This window comes from Stegodyphus dumicola, chromosome 8, assembly GCF_044657685.1.
Source record: "Stegodyphus dumicola isolate Sdum_Otavi_A_Nest chromosome 8, ASM4465768v1".
NCBI classification, from domain to species: Eukaryota; Metazoa; Arthropoda; class Arachnida; order Araneae; family Eresidae; genus Stegodyphus; species Stegodyphus dumicola.
In genome coordinates, this window is record NC_140775.1 from 138,322,138 (window position 1) to 138,345,704 (window position 23,567).

The window sequence follows — 23,567 nt, forward strand, 5'->3', positions numbered from 1 at the left end:
GCTCTGACACAGTTATCATGGGGCTAGCAGAGAACCACGATATGGCTGCCCAAACCATAACAGAATCCCTGCCATGTTTCACTCTTGGCAACAAGCAGTCTGTATTATAGGCTTGAGATGGCGTTCTTCAGACGTAAACTCGGCCAGAAGTGGGAAACAATGTGAAAGAAGACTCGTCAGACCATATTACTCGCTTCCACTGCTCTGTAGTCCAGGCTTTATGACTTAAACACCACCTTTTCCTGTTACGGGCATTAGCATCACTGATGAGTGGCTTCTCAATTGCAGCACGGCCAGCAATTCCCTGTTTATGAAGCTCCCTTCTAATTGTTTTGGTACTCACAGGGTTTAATAACACAACATTCATTTCAGCAGTAACTTTTGCAGCTGTGGTCTTCTTATTTTTCGTCACAATTGCCCTTAATGATCGTCTGTCACGATCACTCAGGACACACTTTCGTCCGCGCTGTGATTTAGCAGATGATGTTTTTCCGCTTTTCAAATATGCGGAATAAATCTTTGATACAGTACCTCTTGAAACACTAAACACCTCGGCTACCTTGCTTACGGAAGCACCTACCATACGTGCTCCAACACTTTGCCCACGTTCGAAGTCTCTTAACTCTGACATAATGCAATGACAACCTCACATAACTGTACTCCGACAACAACTGAACTGTTTACCACATTTACGAAGTTGTATAGGTGGCGTCAGTAGTCAAAAATGCCAGCGCCACCCACATATTTCATTAAAATCAATCTTTCTTTTCAAACGTGCATTTCACAAGGTGTTTCCATATTTTTGTCCATCCACTGTACATAACATTCATGCAGACTCTTCATTAAATATAACACAACGGGGCTCTAATATTCGGCGGCAACAATTTAAAAAGTGAACCGACATTTATAGTGAGCCAACGTAGAATGCTGAAACGAAATTAATAGTCCTTCTGGGCAAATCGCCTCTTTGGAAAAATAAAAATACAATTTATTACAATGATGGGAACGAAAAGCGGAATATTGGGACATTAATTTATTCAGAAATGCTTATAAGGTATTTCTCCCACTTCCCTAGCGTGCCTTCGTGGTGTAATGGTAGTACGCTGGGTCGGTATTCCAGAGGTCCGTGGTTCGATTCCAAGTGAAGGCGGTTGCATATTTTTCATCTTTTCTGCTTCTAATTAACCTAATGACTCTACAAGTGACACCCAAATTAAAAGGGTTGTGGATGAAGATTCTCCACACCCAGGATTTGGCGACTAGGTCCCCTAAAACCCTAGTCACCCTTTCAAAAAGGGGAGTATATAATGTATTTCTCCCACTTTCCTAGCGTTCTTCGGGTGTAGTGGTTCTGCACGTTGGGCCGGTATTCCAGAGGTCCGTGGTTCGATTCCCGGCGAAGGCGGTTGTTAATTTTTCATCTCTCTGGCTTCCAAAAAATCCTAATGATTCTACATGCTTTATTAATGTCGCTTTTAATTTAGATGATTTTGTAGAGTAAACCATTAGGCCAAATTTTGTCAAATGCGATGTCCAGGAAGCAGGCAACGAAACAAGATTTATTATTAAAAGCTTCTGCAATTTTTTTCTGCTAAAATTGAGAATTAGTTGTTGAATGTCCTTGACGAAAGCCGAATTGATTATTCTGAATGTTGGAGTGGGATCTGACCTTTCAGGTCAGGTCAGGTCATAACGTTATACTTCAAGTTTTGTACTAATAAAAGTACATTACTTGACCTGTTATATTATCCATTAAAGGCCTTAGAAATGTATTGGTGCTTGTCTCATAAGGATGCATGTAAGTAGTAAAATAGATTCCTGAATCACAGTGTTAATTCGAGATGTTGATTACAAAAGTGACATCTATGCCAGGGATGTAATTTCAATTTACTAACGTAAGTCAGAGGTGCTGGTCACGTGTGCTATTTCCGTGATGTTGATTGGCAGAGTCGAGAGATGCTCAAGATGACATATTTTGCTTTATATTAAAATAAATAATAGACTATTTACAAATCTGATGAATAGAATTGTATTCTAACATTATCAGTAAACTTAGAAAAATATCAGTATGATGATGCTGATGCATGATGATTAAAGAAAAATATAACTTGAGTATAGAGGTGTAGCTGCTAATCGGCCAATACAGTTGCAGATAAATAAGGTAATTCCTTCAATAAAAGTTCATTCAAGGTTCAAAAGAATTGAAGTATAGCAAAAATCTTGAGTAAATACTGAATAATAAAATAATAAAATACGATGATGAGTATATACATATGTTACCAACGAACATTGTGATGAATTGTCCTTGGTCTTTTGTACGGCTGTTCTATAATGTAATCGTAATTGCCCATGTTTTTGACGAGATTTGAGGGATGATTTTCGATTTTATTGTAGAATTTATAGACGGTATTTAGTATTTCTTCGTTAGTTGTGTTAATTTTCATATGTCTATGTAGGACTTCATTTCTTACGAACCACGGAGCACCCAGCATGGTTCTTATGATTTTATTTTGCAATGTTTGCAGAGGCTTTCTGTTCGTGCGTGCTGCTGCTGCCCACTGGCGAACCGTAAAACATTACAGGACTTATGAGTTGTAAATAGATAATTTTTTTTGTATTTATGCTCAGTTTCGAGTGTCTATTGATTATTGAATATACACTCATAAAAGCTTGCATAGTTTTGGCTTTGGTAGCTTGTGGATGAATTTTAAAATTAAGTTTGGAATCTAGGTTAATGCCAAGATATTTGACTGAGTTATCTGTATTGACCGGTTGATTATTAATGTACAGATGATCGCATACAGGTCTTCTATTAGTGCGTTTGAAGATGATATTAGTACTTTCCTGTGAATTAATTTTAATCTTCCATTTTTGGAGTCAATCTTGGATATTATTAACAGCATTTTGCAATTTGTGTTGAGCATAGGTAAGGTTGATGGATGTAGAAAAGATAGCAGTACTATCAGCATACTGAGCTAACTCAGTACCTGGATAATTTGGGAAATCATTTATATAAATAATGTAGAGATAAGGAGCCAAATTTGCTCCCTGAGGGACGCCAGCATTAATTTTTCTTTTGTTTGAGTAGTCAGAGTTGATTCTAACTTGGAAGTATCTGTTTTGCAGATAATTGAAGATAATGATGATTAGAGCAGGAGGGAAATTGTTAGTAATAAGTTTGAATATAAGGCCAGTATGCCAAACTTTGTCAAATGCTTTTTCCACATCGAGGAAAAGAGCAGCTACTGTTTCCTTTTTATTAAAGGCTTCACCGATCTTTTCAACGTTGCGGGAGACTTGGTGAGTGGTGGAGTAATTTTTCCTGAAGCCAAACTGATAAGGAGAAATTATGCTATTATCTTGAGCATATTGTTGCAATCTTTTTTGAATGATTTTTTCAAATAATTTGGAAATAGTAGGTAAAAGAGAAAATGGTGTAACTTGTGGTTAATTTTTTGTCCTTTCCAGGTTTTTTAATGACAATAATAGTAGCAATTTTCCAGACATTAGGGATATAATTATTCCTCAGGCTGTCATTGAATAAGTTGACAAGAAAGATCATAGCTTTTTTAGGAAGATTCTGTATGGCAGTATTTGAAATTTTGTCATAACCGCTGGCTTTTTTAGGATTTAAATGCTTAATCAGATAGAATACTTCAGAGGGAGTGTTAGGAGGATTAGCTGTGCTCCTATTGGAATTAATAAAGTTATGAACTTGTTCTTTAATGTTGTTGTCTTCCGGATGCGAAAAGTTATTTTTGAATTGTTCTTCATAGACATCTGCAAATTCATTGGCAATATCTACAGGATGATAAATAACTGTGTTGTTGTTCTCAATAGGTCCAATTTTCTGGTTGGTATTTCTTAGTTTTCTGGCTAATTTTCAAATAGAATGATCTGTATGAGATAAGTTTTCTACAGAGTCGTTCCAGCTGTCTTTTTTAAATTCAAAGATAGAATGATCTGTATGAGATAAGTTTTCTACAGAGTCGTTCCAGCTGTCTTTTTTAAATTCAAAGCATAATTTTTTGACTGTGTAGTCACATCTTTTATAATTATTATGATCTCTCTGGTCTCTAGTTCTCTGCCAGATCTTCCTTAATCTGTTCTTGTTTCTAATTTCTTCTACAATATTGATAGGAAGGGAGTAGTCTTTTTTGGATGAATTTCTAGTTGCTTTATTGATGGCATCCAGAATTTTATTGTTAAATTTAGTAGTTGCTTCTTCTATTAAGTCTGGAGTAGTCATTTTAGCTGCAGCAGAGATATTGTTGTATAAGATATTAAACTAGTATATTTAAAGTCAGTCGAGTTTACTTGAGTAGGCTGTGGGGGCATATAATGCTTAATATTATTCAAAATGAACATAATGGGATTATGATCAGAGTCCAGGTCTGTGATATTGATAAGGTCTGGAATTTGAGGGATATTGCAGGTAATAAGTATGTCTATAACATAAGAGATGTGGTTATTATTAGCCGAAATGTGTGTTGGCTCTGTGGTAGCTAGAATATTGATAGGAGAGTTTTGCATATAATTATACAATCTAACTCCATTACTGTTAGTAAGTCTGGAGTGCCATGCTGGGTGTTTGCAATTTAGATCACCTGCAATGATGATAGGGTATCCCAAGTTGGAGATATAGTCAATTTCGGCAGTATTGATAATTTTTTGAGGTGGTTTGTGCACTGAAACAATTAGATATGGAGTATAATTATTGCTTTAGATTAGGCAGGCACAAGCTTCTATTGTAGAAAAATTTGGCAGAAGATATTCAGTATGCTTGACAGAATTTTTTACAATGATAGCTGTACCTCCTCCACTTTTGTGCATTTTATCATTTCTATAGACTCCATAATTTGCAACTTTGAATTTTTTATTGGGCTTGAGATGTTTCATTGAGTAACATCATATCTAGGTTGTTTTCAAACAAAAATTTAGTATTTTGTAAATGCTGCCTTAGTAAACCATCACAATTGTAGAAAATTATCTTGGTGTAGTTTAGTCTATTAAAATTTGAATAATTTTGGAAATTGTTTGTATTAGTCATTATTGATATTTTTGTAGATCCTGAGTGCTTCAAATCCTACAGTCATTTTGTCAGTGACAAATTTAGCATTACAGAAGTCATCATAAAGATCATATATTGAAGCCATGAAAGCTATGAATTTGTCTAGGTTTTCCCCTGTACGTTCATGCCTGTTATTTATATTTTTTCTCGGGATTGTTCCTTTTTGGCATTAGAATTGGAATTTTTGATGGGATTTATTTTATTTTAAACTTCAGTTGCATATGAGTTAGTGTTTTCAGATTGGTTAGCAGTATCACGTGACCTGTCATAACTTTTTGAGAGTTTTCTGAGGTAGCATTGCTTTGAATATTTTCCATTTCAGAATATTTAATATTTTTTTATTTCTTCATTGTGGTTATCGTTACTATTTAGATTTCCTGGTCTGCGTGGGCAAGAGATAGAGGATGCTAGGTGCGGTCCCAGGCATAGGATACACTTTGCATTATAATTTTGGGTGCCCTTAAAAGAGCAGAGATGGGATCTGTGATTTTCAGCACATCTTACAAAGAACAGACACTATAGTACCATATGATTCCTGGCGCGTCTGAACACAGCGAGGTGTATTATGACACGCTCGCTGTGTATGATTGTATCGTTGACAGTTATAACACTGGGTAGGCCCAGGTTTAGATTTGTATTTAATAATGCGGACCCATAGTCTTATGATTTTTTCGAGGACTATGGGTCCGCATTATTAAATACAAATCTAAACCTGGGCCTACCCAGCGGTACAACTGTCAACGATACAATCATAGTGATAATTTTTCGCGTTTTCACTCTTCTCATTTAAAGCATAGTTGCTGCAGTGGACGATTTTTCACCAAATATAAACAAATATTTCACTTCTTTTCTCATGATTCACTCTTCCACACATGCAGATGCAACTTTTAAGTAATTTAAGGGGCGTTTTTTTAACATTTTGTGTGTTGCCTTTATTTATTAAATATCGTGTTCTTCGCACTTAAACCATAAAATTCAGTTTAACAGCAATATCCAAAATAATTTTAAAATCAGCATATTTTTAGAATTTCCAAAACACAGTCTCGTGTGCTGGAGTGTTTTTTTGTTTTTTTGTTTTTTGTTTTTTTTGTTTTGTTGTTGTTGCCAATTCTCGCTTTGAAATCGTTGAGTTTCTTAATCAAAAAACTCATAAATGTTTTACAAAATATGAAACAGATAATAAAGCAAATTCCAGATTCCCAATTTGGGCTTCCAGTTGCCTATATTCGGATGGAGACGTGCGTTATTCAAAATTGGATGGCACTACGTACCGTTGTTTTATCACAATGCGAGAAACAAGCATACATTTATGCAGATTCTTCACTATTTAATTTCTTTAAATATAATACAGGGCTCTAATATTTGGTGGGAACAATATAAAAAGTGATTCGCCGTTTATAGTGAATAAACGCAAAATATAAAAACGAAACTAACAACCCTTCTTGGCTAACGCCCTTTGGGCTAAAAATGTGTTTATCTGTAGGAATAAGCGCGTTTGAATAGAGTAAGTAAAAAAAAAAAATAAAAAAAAAGTTCAGATTTTAATGATTGCCCAGATGGACTATTTTAAAGTTAATATTTTTTAACAGTAGGAATTATCGATCGAGATGTCCATGGATAACATGGGGACGTTATGTATCTTCTCTATATTTAAAAAATGACAAGGTGTGGAAAGTAATTCTATAAAAGTACTGAATGTTTTTTATTATATATATCATGAACGAAATATGCTTATTTTTTTAAATAAGTCGGATTAAAAAGGGAGGAAAATAATATTTCTCTTAAACAGTTTAGTTTGTTCATGAATAATAGATAGATTAAATATGAAATAAGAATGTCACGTTTGCGAACGGGAACAGACTCGAAATAAATAGAAACGACGCAAAATCTCTTTTCGAGACCAATAGCCCTTTTAAGTAAAAAAAGAGAAAGGTAACTGGGTACAGGACATTTAGTAATTAAAAATTCAACTATTATTAAAAAAAATGTTTTTTGTAGGTAATACTGTATTAAATCTTTTACGATGAAATTGATAAAACTAATAAAGGATGAAATTAAATAAAACTAATAAAGGAATTAGTTATTTTGTGTATTTAAGTATTTTGTTTATTTTATTTATTTTATCGTTGGAAAATTAAAGTTAAAAATGTCTTGGAACATTGCGGTAATAGGTATGATAAAGAACCAGTTCTGATAGGCTTTTCTTGTAAAACAGCTGGAAGAATTTTAAACTTTTGAAAATATAAGGTTCTAGTTTTTCTTTGTTAAAATGCGTCGAAAAAATTCTGAGATATTTTTTTGACGAGAGAAAATATACAACTTGCTTTTTATAATCGTGGAAAATTGAAGAGAAAAATAAGTGTAAAGTAAGCGTGCATGAAATCTACTAATTCAAAATATTTACTTCGAAATACAGCAGAAATTTTTTGTAAAAAAATAAATTGCGAACAAAGCGTCCAAGGCATTTCAATAGCCGTGGAAGCTGGATCATTAAAAATAATATTAGTAATCTTTTAAAACGATAGCAGTTAAACTGAACGAATATTTAGAAAATCCGCTAATTAAGAAACCGTTGGGCCTATTTTAAGAAAAAATAATTTTCATGACCAAATAACTTGAAATAACCATTTCTCGTTGAAGCGAATTGAAAGGCAAATTTACACTTCGTTAAGATGTTTTGAAAACCTTCAAGGTTCTTCGTATTCAGTCAAATTGTAGGATTTTATGGTAAAATTAACCGGTTATGATTTGAAATTTTACTATTAATCTTTATCAAAATGAAACTTGATGATTATTTAAGTTGATGTTTTGAATGTTTCAGAATTAGAGCTCGCTTACAGTTACATATTATCGCCAGCTCTGCCAGAATTTAATCCGGCTTTAGATATTTTGCTAGCCGACTTTTGAAAAAGCGCGCCGTTATTTACTTAAGTAAACTATTTTGTGTGTAGTATCAGCCTTCTTTACTTGAATTTAAACGCTCAGTTCTATGTTATTTTAAGTACCGGAGGTGGTAGAGTTTCATCTGTACACAAGCAGTGCCTCCTGTTAATTTCAACAGTTCAATAAAAACGTTATTGCCTTAAAAAAAAAAAAAAAAAAAAAAAAAAAAAAAAAACTTTAAAAAAGACCTTTTTAAGAAACCTTAAAAAAATTTCTGTCATTTGAATTCAAGCTGGAGCGATAACTTATTGTCATTATAATAGGATCTGGGATAGGTCTTACAAGTTTGTTATTGTCTTACAAGTGAAGCTTTTCACATTGAGTTAACATAAGCTTCTATGTAAGTAAAACCCTATGATATTTGTAGGTAAAAATGAAGCCAGCATTTTTGGGAGTGATAGAAATCGAATGGTGTGAGGTATGGAAAAAAAACCCCATATTGAACTTCAAATGAAAATTTTACATTTATAAGGTATTTCTCCCGCCTTCCTAGCGTGCCTTCGTGGTGTAGTGGTTCTGCACGCTGGGCCGGTATTCCAGACGTCTGTGGTCGATTCCCGGCGAAGGCATTGCTCATTTTTCATCTTGCCTGCTTCCAAAAATGCCTAATGTTTCTACAGTGGCGCCGGAACTAAAAGGGTGTTGGATGAGGATTCTCCTCACCCAGGATTTGGCGATTGGGCCCTCCAAAAACCCCAGTCGCCCTTAAAAAAAAGGGAGTGTATAAGGTATTTCTCCCAGCTTCCTAGCTTGCCTTCGTGGTGTAGTGGTTCTGCACGCTGGGCCGGTATTCCAGAGGTCCTGGTTCGATTCCCGGCGAAGGCGATTGCTCATTTTTTATCTCTCCGGCTTCCAAGAAATACCTAATGTCTCTACAGGTTAGGTTATAAATATGGTAAAGCGCACTTGTCCAAGGGGAGAGATGCCTTCATTGAGGATATTGTAAGGTAAACTGGCTCGATATGCGCATGGAGTTCAGGATTTACGCCAGCAAAATGCTCTATCTACCGATTAAAAAGAGTCCTGTACCACCTTAGCGCGCGATTTCCGCGAGCGTATTCTATTATAAAATTTGCTTATTTTGGTCCCTTTGTACACTGCGCAAATAAATAAATAAATAAAAATACAAGGACAATTCTAAATCTCCCATTCTACTGGGCCTATTGACGAAATTCAAACTGTATTTTTCATGTCTCGAAAGTGCGACTTATGATATATATTAGATAGAAATGGGAGCTTTAGAACTGTCTCTTTTTTTTTTTCCCAGTGTACATATTTATTTTACTCCCTTTTTACCAGGAATACATACCATATTCCCGCGCATAACAGGCACCTGTAATTTCAAATTGCATTTTTTAATTTTTAGGTATATTCGCTGCATGACGGTGTAGAGTTCTTGGGATTTTTGAAGGAGACATGAAAAATGAGCAGTGCCCTCTCCCGGAGACGTAGCTAAGGTTTTGAGCGCTCGGGGACAACTGAAGATTTTGCGCCCATTTCTGTGTGCAAGAATGGAAAACATTTCATTTTAAAATTCGGTAACATCAATTTGGCGCTCCCTCGTTGCTGCGCCCGGTGACAGATGTCTCCCGCCACTGCCGTCGCCGGGACTCGAACCTGGACCTCTAGATTACGCACCCAGTTGCTAATATACTTCATACTACAAAAGGAAAAAAAAAAATGACATCGTATGTTAATTAGCACAAGACACAAAATGTGTTCTAAACCAATGTTTCTCAACCGCCGGTCCGCAAAAAAATATTTGCCGTCCGCGAAATATCCAGCTATGTGTCCAAAAATTGTGCCAATGGGTCGAATTATTAAACTTACCGGTCCGCTAGAACGTACCGAAATATTTTACCGGTCTTTGGAGTAAATCTAGTAGAGAAACACTGTTCTAAACTACAGATAGATATTATTTTTATTATCTTTTTACTTCTGCAAATAAATCTTTCCTTCTACGTAAATTAGGTTTAGAAATTCGATGAATTTGAACAGGCTAGTCTATTGAACATGAAATTAATGGTATATGTCTTTAAACAAATTTTATTCAGCGAAATTTTCTGCAAAAATTTGCATTAAGATCATGTTTATTATATTCATACAAGTGTTTGTGGCTGTAATATCCCAGCTTTACTTCTTGAAAATCGTTAATCGCTCTTTACAATTCAGATGATTTTTTTTTTCATTTAATTCGCATTTGAGAAAAGTTAATTTTTTAAGAGAAGAACTCGGTCTATCTCAAATAATTTATGATAGAAATCTAAACAATAATCACATAACTGAAAACTATTACCAAAAAAAAAAAAAAAAAAAATTCCAGCGCACGAGACTGTCTATCGGAAATTCCAACAATATGCTCTTTAAAACATTTTGTGATACTGCTATTGAACAGATTTTTATGGTTTAAGTAAGAACATGATATTTAATAAAGAATAAAGGTAACACACAAAACGTTAAAAAACGCCCCTCTGGACGTAATATAAAAATCTGTTTTTTTTTTTTTTTTTTGAGCCCAAAGGGCGTTAGCCCAGAAGGGCTATTAATTTCGTTTGGCATTTTGCGTCGAAAACTTTAAATGTTCGTTTGACTTTTCAAATTTTTGGCACCAAATATTATCACCCTGCGTTACATTTAAATAAATTATATAATAAAGAATTTACATAAATGTGTGTATGTTTCTCGCTCTGTCTTCAAACAACGGTACCTAGAGCCATCTAATTTTGAATAACGTAATCCTCCCTCGAATATGGGCATCTAGAAGCCCTAATTTGGGATTTAAAATTCATTTTATTATCGATTTCATATTTTACAACACTTTAACGAATTTTTGATTAATAACTGAACGATTTCAAAGCGAGCAATGGCAACACTATAGGGAGAGGGGGGAGCACTTTCATCTCCAGCGCGCGAGACTGTGTATCGGAAATTCTAAAGATATGCTCATTTTAAAATTATTTTGCGTTATTGTTGTTGAATTTATGGTTTAAGTGCGAAGAAAATTTATTTAATAAATAACGGTGACACACAAAACTTTAAAAAAGCGCACCTTAGGACGTAATGTAAAATCTAAAAGCTTTCAGATTTATAATTAAAAAAAACATCTTTTTTCCCATAAATATTTTTGTTTGCCTGATTCCTAGAAATAAAATCAGGAGTAATAATCACTCTTACTTGGAAATTCTGTTTTCCTTTTACGAAATCGTTTACATTTATCTTATCTAAAAACAATAAATTGTAATTTAAAAAGTTAAACGTTATTGATGCTACAGATTTTCAAATAGTTTTATAAGGTAAAAGCTCCGTTAAAAAGGATGATGTCAAGCAGAATGTAATTGTTTAGTTCATTAAAATCACCGCACTTAGCGTTATTTATTCTCAAGAACTAATAAATTTAGAAAATATTTTAGGAATATAATGATAACAAATTGCCATTTCCTTTATCAGACTGGAGTGAAAAACAAAAAAAAGTTCTAGAAATACAATTTTGGAACACGTTGTTTATGTTCAGAGGCTATATTCTCTCGTCAATGTATAAGGCTTAAATGCTTCTGATGAAGTAAAACATGTTAGAGTATTAATAATAAAATACTGTGTAAGAATTTTTTGCAAGCACTTTTTACTTCCTTGTACGAAGTAAAAAGGAAGTATTGTAATCGCGAAAAGTTTCAGGCAGCATATTTCAACGAAAATATCCATTTTGACCGCTATCGAATGCGATTTAACGATGTTTTTGCGCGATATCTGTACGTGAGGACAGAATAAAATACTCTTTTCCTTCAAAAAAATTATAAAACTGCTTTAAAATTAATTCTGAAGAGAATTTTTCGTCGCGTCTGTACGAACGTATGTACGTACGTGCATGCGTACGTACGTATCTCGCATAACTCAAAAACGAGTAGCCTCAGAACGTTGAAATCTTGTATAAAGGACTGCTATAACATTTAGATGTGCACCTCGTATTTTGGTGCAATCGGCCGCACCAAACGTATATTTATATATATATCCACTATGTTACCCGGCTCAGTAATCTCAGTTTCTTTACTCTTATATGTTTGTAAATTGTACATTTTTTGCTTTAAAAATAATTGAATTATGTTGTTTTTATTTTCCGGTTAAGGATTTTATGCCTTTAGTAAATCTGTGTGCAATATTTTTAGAATTATCAGCAATTTTAAAGTTATTTAATTGCCGCTAAGCTTTTTTTAATGGCGGCCATTTGATGTTTACATTTGAAACAGGAGACTAGTGGATTTGTTGCCAATCTAGAGAAACTTAGCTTCGCAACAACAAAGATAACGCCTTCATTTATTATTTAAATCATGCTTAATCCTTTCTGGAATTTTTTCGAGGAAATAAGCGTTTAAAATTTACTTCGTAATTTTTAATATAGATATTTTGAGTTTTTATGTATTTTTGCCTTCTCGCGAAGTGAGAACTGAATTAATTAAATGAGAAACACTCAATCGTCTGTGAAAAACTATTTTTTTTTTTTTTTTTTTTTTTTTTTTTTTTTTGCTTAATTTCTTTTATACATCATTCTAGCTTTATTATAGTATTTGAATAGAACATGTGGCAACGATTAGATAATTCTATTCTTTAAATGATATAAATTTTGTGCATTATGAGTTATAATATGAACGAAATATATGAGTTAACTGTTATATAATTATTGGATTATATAACAGTTAACTTAGTTTCCGTTATAAAATTATTATATAAGTTAACTGTTATATAATTATTAATACTGTTAAGTGAACCTAGCGCCAGAGTGTCGCTATGGTAAACAAATACTAGAGTTAATTTTAAAGAATGCATTTATTCTATTGTGGTTTATGCGCTGTCGGCGAAGTAGATTTAATTCAATCCAATAAGTTTAAATGAAATGCAAGAAAAAATGCGTATAATTTAATATTCCAATACAAGGAAGTCATGGTGTACACATCAGATTTTTAATTCCGTAAGAAAGAGAGACTGTAATAAAAAATTCAGATTTTACATTACGGCCACACAGCCGTTTTTTTTTAACGTTTTGTGTGTTACCTTTATTTATTAAATATCATATTCTTCGCACTTAACCATAAAATTCAATTCAACGGCACTATCGCAAAATAATTTTTAAAATGAGCCTATCTTTAGAATTTCCGATATACAGTCTCGCGCGCTGGAGACAATTAGCCCATAGGGGCTTTGTCCCTGAAGAACTATTGTTTTCGCTTTGCGATTTTGCGTTGGATCACTATAAATGTCCGTTTCACTTTTCAAACTGTTGCCACCAAATGTTAGAGACCTGCATTATATTTGAAGAAATTAAATAATGAAGAATCTGCATAAATATAAGTATGTTTTTCGCATTGTGATAAAACAACGAGACCTAGGGCCATCCAATTTTGAATGACGTAATCCTACTGCGAATATGGACATCTGAAAGCCCAGATTTGAAATTTGTTTCATTATCGATTTCATATTTTGTAAAATTTTTACGAATTTGATTAACAAACTCTACGATTTCAAAGCGAGCAATGGCAACGTTGTACAGGGAAAGAAAAGAAAAAAAAATAAAAAATAAAAAATAAAATATATATATATATATATATACACAGTAAGACCCCGCTTAACGCTGTTTCGTTTAGCGCTGTTTCGGTTTAGCGCTCTTTTATTTCAACCCGGGGATTCCACGAAATCGCTCGCAGCATAAGGGGATTCCCCGAAATATTATGCAGCGATAGGTTTCAAATACATATCCGAAAGAGTGTACTTGTATTTCTTGTTTGGTGCGGTATTGTACAGACATATTTTTATTATTGAAAACATTTGTTGACATTATTGTAAGTATTAATTTACATATTTAATACTATATTACAGTGTCAAATATTTTGATCTTTAGTTTTTTACTATGGGTGATAATGAAAAAGAAAAGAAAGCAACCAGAAAAAGCATTTCACTCAAAACTAAAATGGAAGTGATTAGAAGATTAGATTCTGGTGAACGTCAAACTCTAATTAGTGCTTCATTGAATTTGCCAACTTCAACAATAAGGACCATCATGAAGAATAAAGAAAAAATACTGTCATCGGCAACTGCAACTACGTCAAGCTCTGCAACTAAAATTACCCGTTCTAGAAATAATATCATAGAGGAAATGGAAAAACGACTGTCTATATGGATTGACGACGAAATTGACCGCAATATGCCATTAAGCCAATCTATCATAATGGAAAAAGCTAGAAGAATTTTTTATTACATTCAGGCTGAGACAATTGACAAAAGTGAAACTTTCGTTGCTAGTCGAAGATGGTTTAATAGATTTAAACATCGAAATAACCTTCACAACATAAAGATTACAGGAGAAGCAGCAAGTGGTGATACAAAAGCGGCGGCTGAATTTCCAGCGATATTAAAAAAAAAAAAATAATTGAAGAAGGAAACTATCCTCCAGAATTGGTTTTTAATGTTGATGAAACAGGCTTGTTTTGGAAAAGAATGCCGAAACGAACATTTCTATCCCGTGAAGAGAAACGGGCACCAGGATTTAAAGCTGCAAAAGATCGCTTAACCCTTCTACTAGGTGGTAACGCAAGCGGAGATTTTAAATTAAAACCATTACTAATTTACCATTCCAAAAACCCAAGAGCGATGAAAGGCATATCTAAATCAACTTTACTTGTAATTTGGGAGTCTAATAAAAAATCATGGATAACTGCGAAAATTTTCCAGGATTGGTTCACTGAACATTTCTGCCCGTCTGTTAAACGTTATTGCAAAATTAAAAAACTTGAACAAAAAGCACTTCTGTTAATTGATAATGCTCCAAGCCACCCAACAAATTTATCAGACTTAACAACATGCATTCCAGTCGAAGTGGTTTTCTTGCCGCCTAACACAACTGCCTTAATTCAACCAATGGACCAAGGCGTTATATCAAATTTTAAGGCTTATTACTTGCGGCGAACCTTTAAGCAAATGTTTGAAAAAACAGACGGAGAAGAGAACCAGTCCATAAGAGAATTTTGGAAAAACTACAACATCGTGGATGCTGTAGAAAACATAGGCCTTTCTTGGAATGAGGTAACAGAAAGATCTTTGAAAGGAGTATGGAAGAATATTTGGCCGGATTTAAGTAAGAGCGATGACGTTGGACACTCTGTCGATGTGGATGAAATAGTGGAAGAGATAGTGAAATTAACGAAGCAAACCGGTTTTGAAGGGGTAAATGTGGAAGATGTCGTAGAAATAATTCAAGAAGCAGCGGCTAGTCTTTCTAATGATGAGCTCAAGGAATTAACTGAACAAGAAGAAAACAAAAATGTTGACAGCAGTGATTCAGAAGAAGAGCAAAAAGAACTTTCGATGGCGTTTGTAAAAAGGAGTTTGTCTACCATAACTGAAATAATGGATCAATTCATTGAAAATGATCCGAATTTTGACAGGAGCTCAAAAGTAAGGCGTGGTGTTAGAGATGCTCTATCCGTTTATGAAGAACTTTTAAGAGAACAACGCAAAAGAAAAAAGCAAACAACATTAGATGCTTTTGTCACAAAAAGGCAGAACACTGAAAACGCGGAAGGCTAACTAAATATGACTGACTGAGAATTTTATTTGTTTTTTTTTTTAAGAATATTCATTTTGTTATTTATATTTTGTTTTTATTTTTGCAAGAAATAATAATGTGGTATTAATTTGGGCTTTAAGAAATAAATGTTTGGTTTTATTTTTATTAAAAAAAACATACTTTTTAAATTTAATACCTAACCAATTTCCTAGCCATCTTCCCCTAACCCCAATATTTACATGTAAAGATAGCCTCGTTTAGCGTTGTTTCGCATTACGCTCTACTTTGGAACGTATCCCCCGCGTTAAGCGGGGTCTTACTGTATTTTTTATCCTGCAGTTGTTTCTTATCCTTAGTTAAAATTGCTCTTCTTGACCGAAAGAGAAATTCACCCCACCTCATAAATTATTCACTTCCGAGGTTGGGAAACACAAAGCTTGGACCCACATAAGCTTTGTTTTTCCCGACGTAGTTAGTTTTTACAGAAGATTCGCTGCTTCTGACGTAAAAGGAGGTGCATCACTAGTTTTCCGCTGATACCATCACTGACCAGAGTTTTCTGCAGATTATGCTCTTCCAGCGTAGTAAATCTTCAAGGGAAACTCAAATTTTAAATTCTGAGAATTTTTTTTTCAGGTGTACAGGAATATTAATTAAAAATACTGATAAAAGTGTTAAAATATCAAACAATAACGGCACTCTTCTGTTATCGGGACTGGATTCAGAAATGTATGTATGTGTGTGTATGTATGCATGTAAGAAATGTATGTATTCAGAAATGTATGTGTGTGTATGTAACATATATACGTCCATACATACTATGTATGTATGTATGTATGGACGTATATATGTTAGAGTTGCCACGCTACCTGCAAAATCGGGAAAACCGGAAAAAGTCAGGGCATTCGAAAATTGACCAAAAAAGTCGGGGAAAAGTCAGGGAATTTAAATATTTTAGTCAAAATCGGGAAAAGTCAGGGAATGTCATACGGCCCAAGGCCCAAGGCGTTTGACTTCCGGAGTACCTTCGCAACTTAATGCAATTACCTCCACAACTTCGATAAGGAAAACTGAGTTGAATAAGAAAAAGCAATGGCTAAAGAAAAATGAACAAACCGTTAAGGGTTTACTATGAAAGAAATGAATAAGGAGTCCGCGCAAGGGACGAGTAATTCTCTCTGCTTTCAACTTGTAATCCAAGATTGAAAGAGAGAGAGGTGTTGATTGAGGCGAATTCCAGAACGCATTGCATTAATGGAATCGGAAAGGTTGGAAGAGAACAGCCGGGAAACATGTTGTTCCAGGGCTTGGGAAAGGTAATATTAGGTAATACGGACAGCCGCAGTGATGGCTGATGCCTTGGGGATGAACGGGGGGGGAAGAGTCTTGCGACTAAACTGGAATCCAGGGAAGAAGGAGCGAAGAGGCATGGAGGTAGGAAAGGAACTTCCTACCTCCATGCGAAGAGGAGGGAGGGGATAGCCTATTCAGGAAGGCGAAAAGTTCTCCGACCGCCCGTGGCGAGTAGAGAATGGGAGCAACTTTTCGAGCGGAAGAGAACCGTGAAGAAAGTTAACTGCGAAAAAGACGGAGAAATTTTTAGAAGAGGATTTAAAGGGACTGGTATTGAGCAAAAGAAGGAAAGCAGGGAAAATAAAGGAAGGATTAAAAAGAGAAATTATATTAAATTTAATTATGGAAAAGGGTCGTGAAGTGATGAAATGCAAGCTTGTAATACCTGTGAAAAAATAAGGAATTGGAACTTAAATTTAAGTAAAAGGTGGTCTGCAGGAATGATTAAATTAAAGATAATTTATTGCAGGATTATTTAAGTCTCAAATTTAACGAAATTTTACTAGAAGTTAAATTAGTTTAATAAGTTGATGTTTAATATTGCTTATTTTTAAAGTTAACTTTAATGCTATAAGTCTGGTCCGTGAAAAATGAAAAGGTGAGGTCCTGATAAATGGGGGGAGGTCATGTTTAGTGGTACAGGTGTAGGTCGCGATGAACGAGGCCAGATTAGATCCGGCGGGCAGTGATGTAAAAAGGAGAGTTAGTTAAGGGTCGCCGGGTTAGGCCCGTGAAGTGCTGGTTAAAGTTTAAAGTTTAAGATTAGAAAGAATTCCTAGTCAAGCAAGCACCTCCGCTTTGGCTTCCTAGGAAAGATGTTAAATGTTCTATCAAGAACGCTCTTAGGTCGCTTAGCAGAGCTGGGCTCTGCTGGATTATAGGCAGGAAGTGAATGCAAGACTGGGTTTTCAATCTGAGAAAGTCTATTGAAAAACTTGGCCGAATTTTGCCGAAAAAAGGCATCTAGGGGTAAAATTTTGAGATCGTTATGGAGCACTTCATTCCGGACGAAATAATGAGCATTGGTGAGTATGCGAAGCGTGACGCTCTGGAATACTTGGAGTTTCTTTAGGTGGCTGTTGGCTGCGGTTGACCAGATGATAGCTGCATAGGTGAGGATGGGAAGGATGGTACTGCGATAAAGGAGGATCTTGTTGCTGAGAGAGAGGTTGCTGGTTCGGTTGATAAGTGACATTAGTTGGGTTCTGACAGTTCTTGCTTTGGCTATTGTATAGTTGATATGGGTACTCCAGAGCAGCTTCGCATCTAGATAAACTCCCAGATATTTATAGGAATCCACCCAGGGTATCTCCTCTTCAAATAACCTGAGTGGTTGGAGTTGACTATGGACGTTCCTCTTTCTGGAAAAGAAAACGGTGGCGGCACTTTTTGCGACGTTAATTTTGATTTTCCAGGTAATGAGCCAGGACTCCAAGTCTGTTAAATAAAGTTGAAGGTGATTGAGAGTGGCGTTAAGTGTTGGCTGCTGAGAAATGATGGCTGTGTCGTCCGCACAAAGGGCTAGATCGACACTTGGTGATTGTGGTATGTCATTTACATACAAGTTGAAGAGCGTAGCGCTAAGAATTCCTCCCTGAGGCACCCCCGCCAGGATAGGCCGAGGAGAAGAAACAGAATATTTAACTTTGACAGAAAAGGTACGATTATTGAGGTAAGAGTGCATTATGTGCACGAAATTAGCCGAAATTTCAAGTCGCATGAGCTTGAATAAAATTCCGATATGCCAACACCTGTCGAAAGCCTTTGCTACGTCTAAATAGACTATAGTTGTAGGCTTTCCACTGCGAGATCCTGTGTGAATGATTTCTACTACCCTCAGTAGCTGGGTCTGAGTTGAGTGTTTTGCGCGAAAACCGAATTGTTGAGGAATAATAATATTTCGGTTTCGGCAGAAATCATTCAGGTATCTAAGCAGTATAGCTTCGTAGATTTTACTAAGTGAAGACAGGAGGCTGATCGGTCTGTAATTTTGAGGGACTTTGGGTCCATACCAGGTTTTAGAATAGGAATGACTAAAGCATTCTTCCAGCTATTAGGATAATATTTTAACCTTAGCATTGAGTTAATCAAAACTGCTAGGTAAAATATGAATTTAATAGGCAAATTTTTAATCATGCGATTAGAAATCCTATCAAGGCCAGGAGCTTTTGCAGGGGTGAGATTTTTGACAATTGCAGAAATCTCAGTCATGGTTGTGGTAATGGATTTCTCAGAATGTGTATCTGAGGAGAGAAATTCTTCAACTTGGTGTTGGACTTCATGCGTGTGCGTTGCACAGGTATCGAACATGAGTCCAGTGTTTAATGAGAATTGTGTTTGAAGACTGTCCGCTATGCGTTCAGCCTTCTCAGTATCTGTTAATGCCATCCGGTCATTGACCGTGCTCATTAGGGGGGGAATGTCATGTTTAGGTTTGCGAAGCCGTGCGCTAGCAACCCAAAGGCTATTGTCAGAAGTCTTTAAGGACTTAAGATAATTTGAGTATTTATCATCTGCGTACTTTTTAATGTCAGACTTGATCTCATTCTGGATTCTTCGCAGTTGTACTCGAAAGGATTCTAAAAGTGTGTTTTGCCAATCTCTGCGAAGACGGTTTTTAATTTTGATTTTATCCTTAATGAAGTCAGGTAATTTATAGTGATTAGGCCTGAATTTGGGTTTGGAAGCAGCCGTGAACGCACTTCCCAGGGTTTGGTTGAGCCTGTCAATGGCTAAGTCAACCTCCTGATTATCGTTAATTTTGATAGGGGGGAGAATACCATTTTCCAAAACATACCGAAAGTTGTCCCAGTTAGTCGAGACTTGCGCCGGTAAATTTTGATTGATTTTGGTAGTTTTAAGGGTGAGGTGAACTGGATAATGGTCAGAGGACAATTCCGGAATCACTTTGATCGAATAATCTAATGGAATATTTTTAAATAAAGCCAAATCAATAATGGAAGGAGCACCTAACCCCCCAGGAAACTGGTAATGGGTAGGTGAGTTCGGCGCTATAATTTGGGTACGGGCGTCCTGAGCCCAAATTTTGAGTTTATCGCCATAGTTGTTGGCATTGACACAATCCCAACTTCTATGACGGGCATTTAAGTCTCCTGCGATAATCAGGTTATTTGCTACACCACTTAATTTTCTGAGATCAGAGAGAAAGGCAGGTCCCTGTCTCGGAGGCATATAGCAGGACGCTACTGCTATTGGGGGGGGGGGAATTTTGAATATGAATTTGAATAATTGTCGCTTCTAGGGCCTCCAGTGGTGGCGTGGGTATTCTAGAATGCTTTAATGAGCGTTTTACATATATGCTAGTACCGCCACTAGCACGAACAGTGTCACTGATGCATACCTCTCTATCATTTCGGTAGCATAACATAATTCGCGATGTTCGCGCTAAGTCCCTCAACCAGATGTACAATCCTGTACGAGGAAGAGGTCCATGTGGTGCTCATTAATAAAATCCCGGACTTCGTGGATCTTGTTCTTTATTCCGTTGGCATTCCAGAACGAAATCAGTAGCTCTTCATCTCTATTTGGATCGTTGAACGTGCTGGTTTAGTTGAGGAGTCCAACGTAGGCCTCGTAGATAAAAAATGCTCGCTCAGGTCCGGTGGAGACTGTCCGTAGCTGAGGCAGGGCATTTCTGAAGGCTTGTAGTAAGGTTTTGTGGTCGATTCCGAACTCAGATGAGATCTGGAATACTCAACGGAGAGTGTCGGTACAGCTGCAGTCCTCAGGAGTTGGGGCTAGAGCCTGGGCCGGTGGTGCTGGCTGTGATGCAGGTCGCAGTGCCGGGGCTTGCTATGTCATACGGTGATCCTCCAAAAAGCGAGTTTTGCGCCAATGTTGGAAACGATCACTTTGTTGGCGACTTATGTATCGGATGAGTGTCATTCGGCCAGCTGGCGTAGAGCCAATTTTCGCATTGTCTTTTAGAAAGGCAAAGCAAGTTTTCGAACCGCGAGAATCCTAAAGACTCGCTTGTGCAGATTATGTTGAACTGAAGAAAATACCTTTCCATTCTCGTATGCAACAAAATCGGTTTAATCCTAATATACGGTACCATGGACTCTGATCTAATGTAAGAATGTCTATGTAAAGAAAGAAAGGTTCCATAGACGTAATGTAAATCAGTTTGCTAGAGTGTCGGTAGAAAGCGGAGGGAAAAACTCGCCAAGGGCAAAGAATGCCAAGGGGATTTGGCGACGGAACCTGACGGCCAGAATTTCCCTTTCCGCGATGTTCTTAGACTTTCGTGATAATTTATACTCGGATTTTCGTACTTTTTTTTGCTCAAAATAGCTAATCTATTAATTAATTTACTCGCACAAAAATTATTTTCTTTTCCTTTAAAGGAAATTTAAAACGATATTCGTTTTATGTACTCTTGATAAACTTGACCTTTGAATTTCGCGAGCTCCGGCGACAGATATTTCGCGCATACGGAGCTGTTTCCCTCAACGTTGAGACGGAGCCATTTCTGTTGCAGAGAAGTTTTTTTTATCTTAACAATACATATTTAGTTTATTCTAACCTCCATGTACGGTACACACAGGATTTGGTGATATTATGATGAGCAGTAACAACAGTTACCTTTTTCTGTCTCTTAGTCTCTGTTTAAGAAGATGTTGGGCAGTAAACCGGTCATTTTGGTGTTGGCGGCAGTTTTCAAAATTCTACCAAGGCCGTAGCAAAGACTAGGATTTTATCGCAAAATCTTTTAAACTTTTTTTTTTTTTTTTCATTTTAATAAATGCCTTATTTTTCATTTTGCAGTAAAATAAAAAATCGTAATCAGTCAGTAAAAATAGTAATCGTTTAATCTGACTATATTCGCCAAAATATCATTGATTATGGTAATTCAATTTTTAAGTAATTAACTTCATTTTAATGTTATTTATAGCATTTAATGTTTAAATCCTCTAAATTTATTTATTATTAGTTAACAATACTTTCAAATTTAGGCAAATTTCTCTGGCATAATTCTGAAACTAAATCTAGCAGTATGATGACATACTATCACGAAATTTAATGCACATATTTTTGTTTATGTATGCTGCTAAATAAATATAAAATACCTGAATTTATTTTAAAATATCATTAAATAGATTTATTTATTTCGTTTAGCTGCAAAATGTCTGCAAAAAAACTCGTTTTTTAATCCAGATCGGGCAGATTCTAATCTCAATCTTCAGTGGAGAAAACAGCTCCTATTATAGCTATAATAGTAATTCTTTCAGGATTTTATTATATAATGCCTCTGATGCAATTGACAAACTTTTGTGTTTACAAATGGTACTATAATTAATTTACTTCTCAGCGCAGCCAACACGCACTATGCGAATAGACTGGAATTTTCTCAAAACACACCTGGAAAATCTGGAAAAGTCGGAATTTCATTCTCCTCTTTAAGAGGCATACATACTATGTATGTGCTTATATGTGTATATGTATGTGCGGACTTACAGTTAGTCAATAAAGTCTGCGTACATCAAGAAAAGTAATATCAAATCCAAATTTTAAGGTGCGAAAAGGGTAGTTTCTTAAAGTTTTATTTTTTAAATATTTAGTTTCAATAAGGGACTTTGAAATTATTTAACTGTAATATTTTCATATCTAATAATTTATGCACACTAATTTTTAAAAGATAAGTGGCCAGAAATTAAAGCCTATAAAGTTTGCGTACAACGCGAAGGAGGCAGGGGATTTCTTATCTAACTTTTAAACTTCAAACTTGAGAATGCAAAGAAGGTTACACTTTGAAGGTCATTGACTTCCGAAGCAAATTTCACGTTGATTGGAAGTTGCTATTTCTATTTTCTTTGACGAAAATGACAACCAATAAAGAAATTCCTTTAGTTACGAGACAACTAATTATCAAATTGAGAGATGAAGGTAAAACTCTTCGTTATATTGGTAAAACCATTAGAAAACCATTTTCTAGTGTGCAAAGAGTTATTCAAAACTATCTTGACACTGGTAGTCTTGCTGTAAAACCAAGATGTGGGAGACCGAAGAAGCTAACGCAGAGAGAAGAAAGAAAAATTCTTTTACGAATTAAACAAAATCCTAAACTTTCTTCTGCAAGCATTGCAAAAGACATTTTTTTAACTAGCAACAAGGAAATTTCTACTGAAACTGTACGAAAAGTGCTGCGAAAGTCCAAATATCATAGACGCAAACCTAGGTCTAAGCCATACATTTCCGAGACAAATAGAAAGAAAAGAATTGCTTTTGCCAAAACATATTTAAACTCTTCGCAGGACTTCTGGAACAATGTAATTTGGTCAGATGAAAGTAAATTTACAATATTTAAAGTTAATGACCACCCTATTGTATGGAGAAAACCAGGAACAGAACTGAATCTGAGAAATTTAAATCCAACTGTCAAACATGGAGTTGGCGGTGTGGTAGTATGGTGGTGTATGTCGTCGAAAGGAGTAGGAAATTTTCACATTATTGATGAAGTCATGGATAAGTATGTTTATCTGGATATTCTGAAGAAAAATCTACGAGACAGTGCCCGAAATTTAAACCTTTCTAATACCTTTATTTTCCAACAAGACAACGACCCGAAACATACAGCTAAAATTGTGAAGGAATATCTCCTCTATCACACTCCAAAACAGTTGCGTA

At 35.5% G+C, this 23,567-nt stretch overlaps 1 protein-coding gene and 1 long non-coding RNA gene across 15 annotated transcripts in view; one reads left to right on the forward strand and one right to left on the reverse strand.

Moving 5' to 3' along the window:
• LOC146995977 (uncharacterized) overlaps nucleotides 1-23,567 on the forward strand; it is a 220,863-nt gene that overhangs the window by 29,960 nt on the left and 167,336 nt on the right. The window lies entirely within an intron of this gene.
• LOC146995978 (uncharacterized) overlaps nucleotides 1-23,567 on the reverse strand; it is a 91,595-nt gene that overhangs the window by 20,525 nt on the left and 47,503 nt on the right. The gene's annotated exons all lie outside the window — the stretch shown is intronic.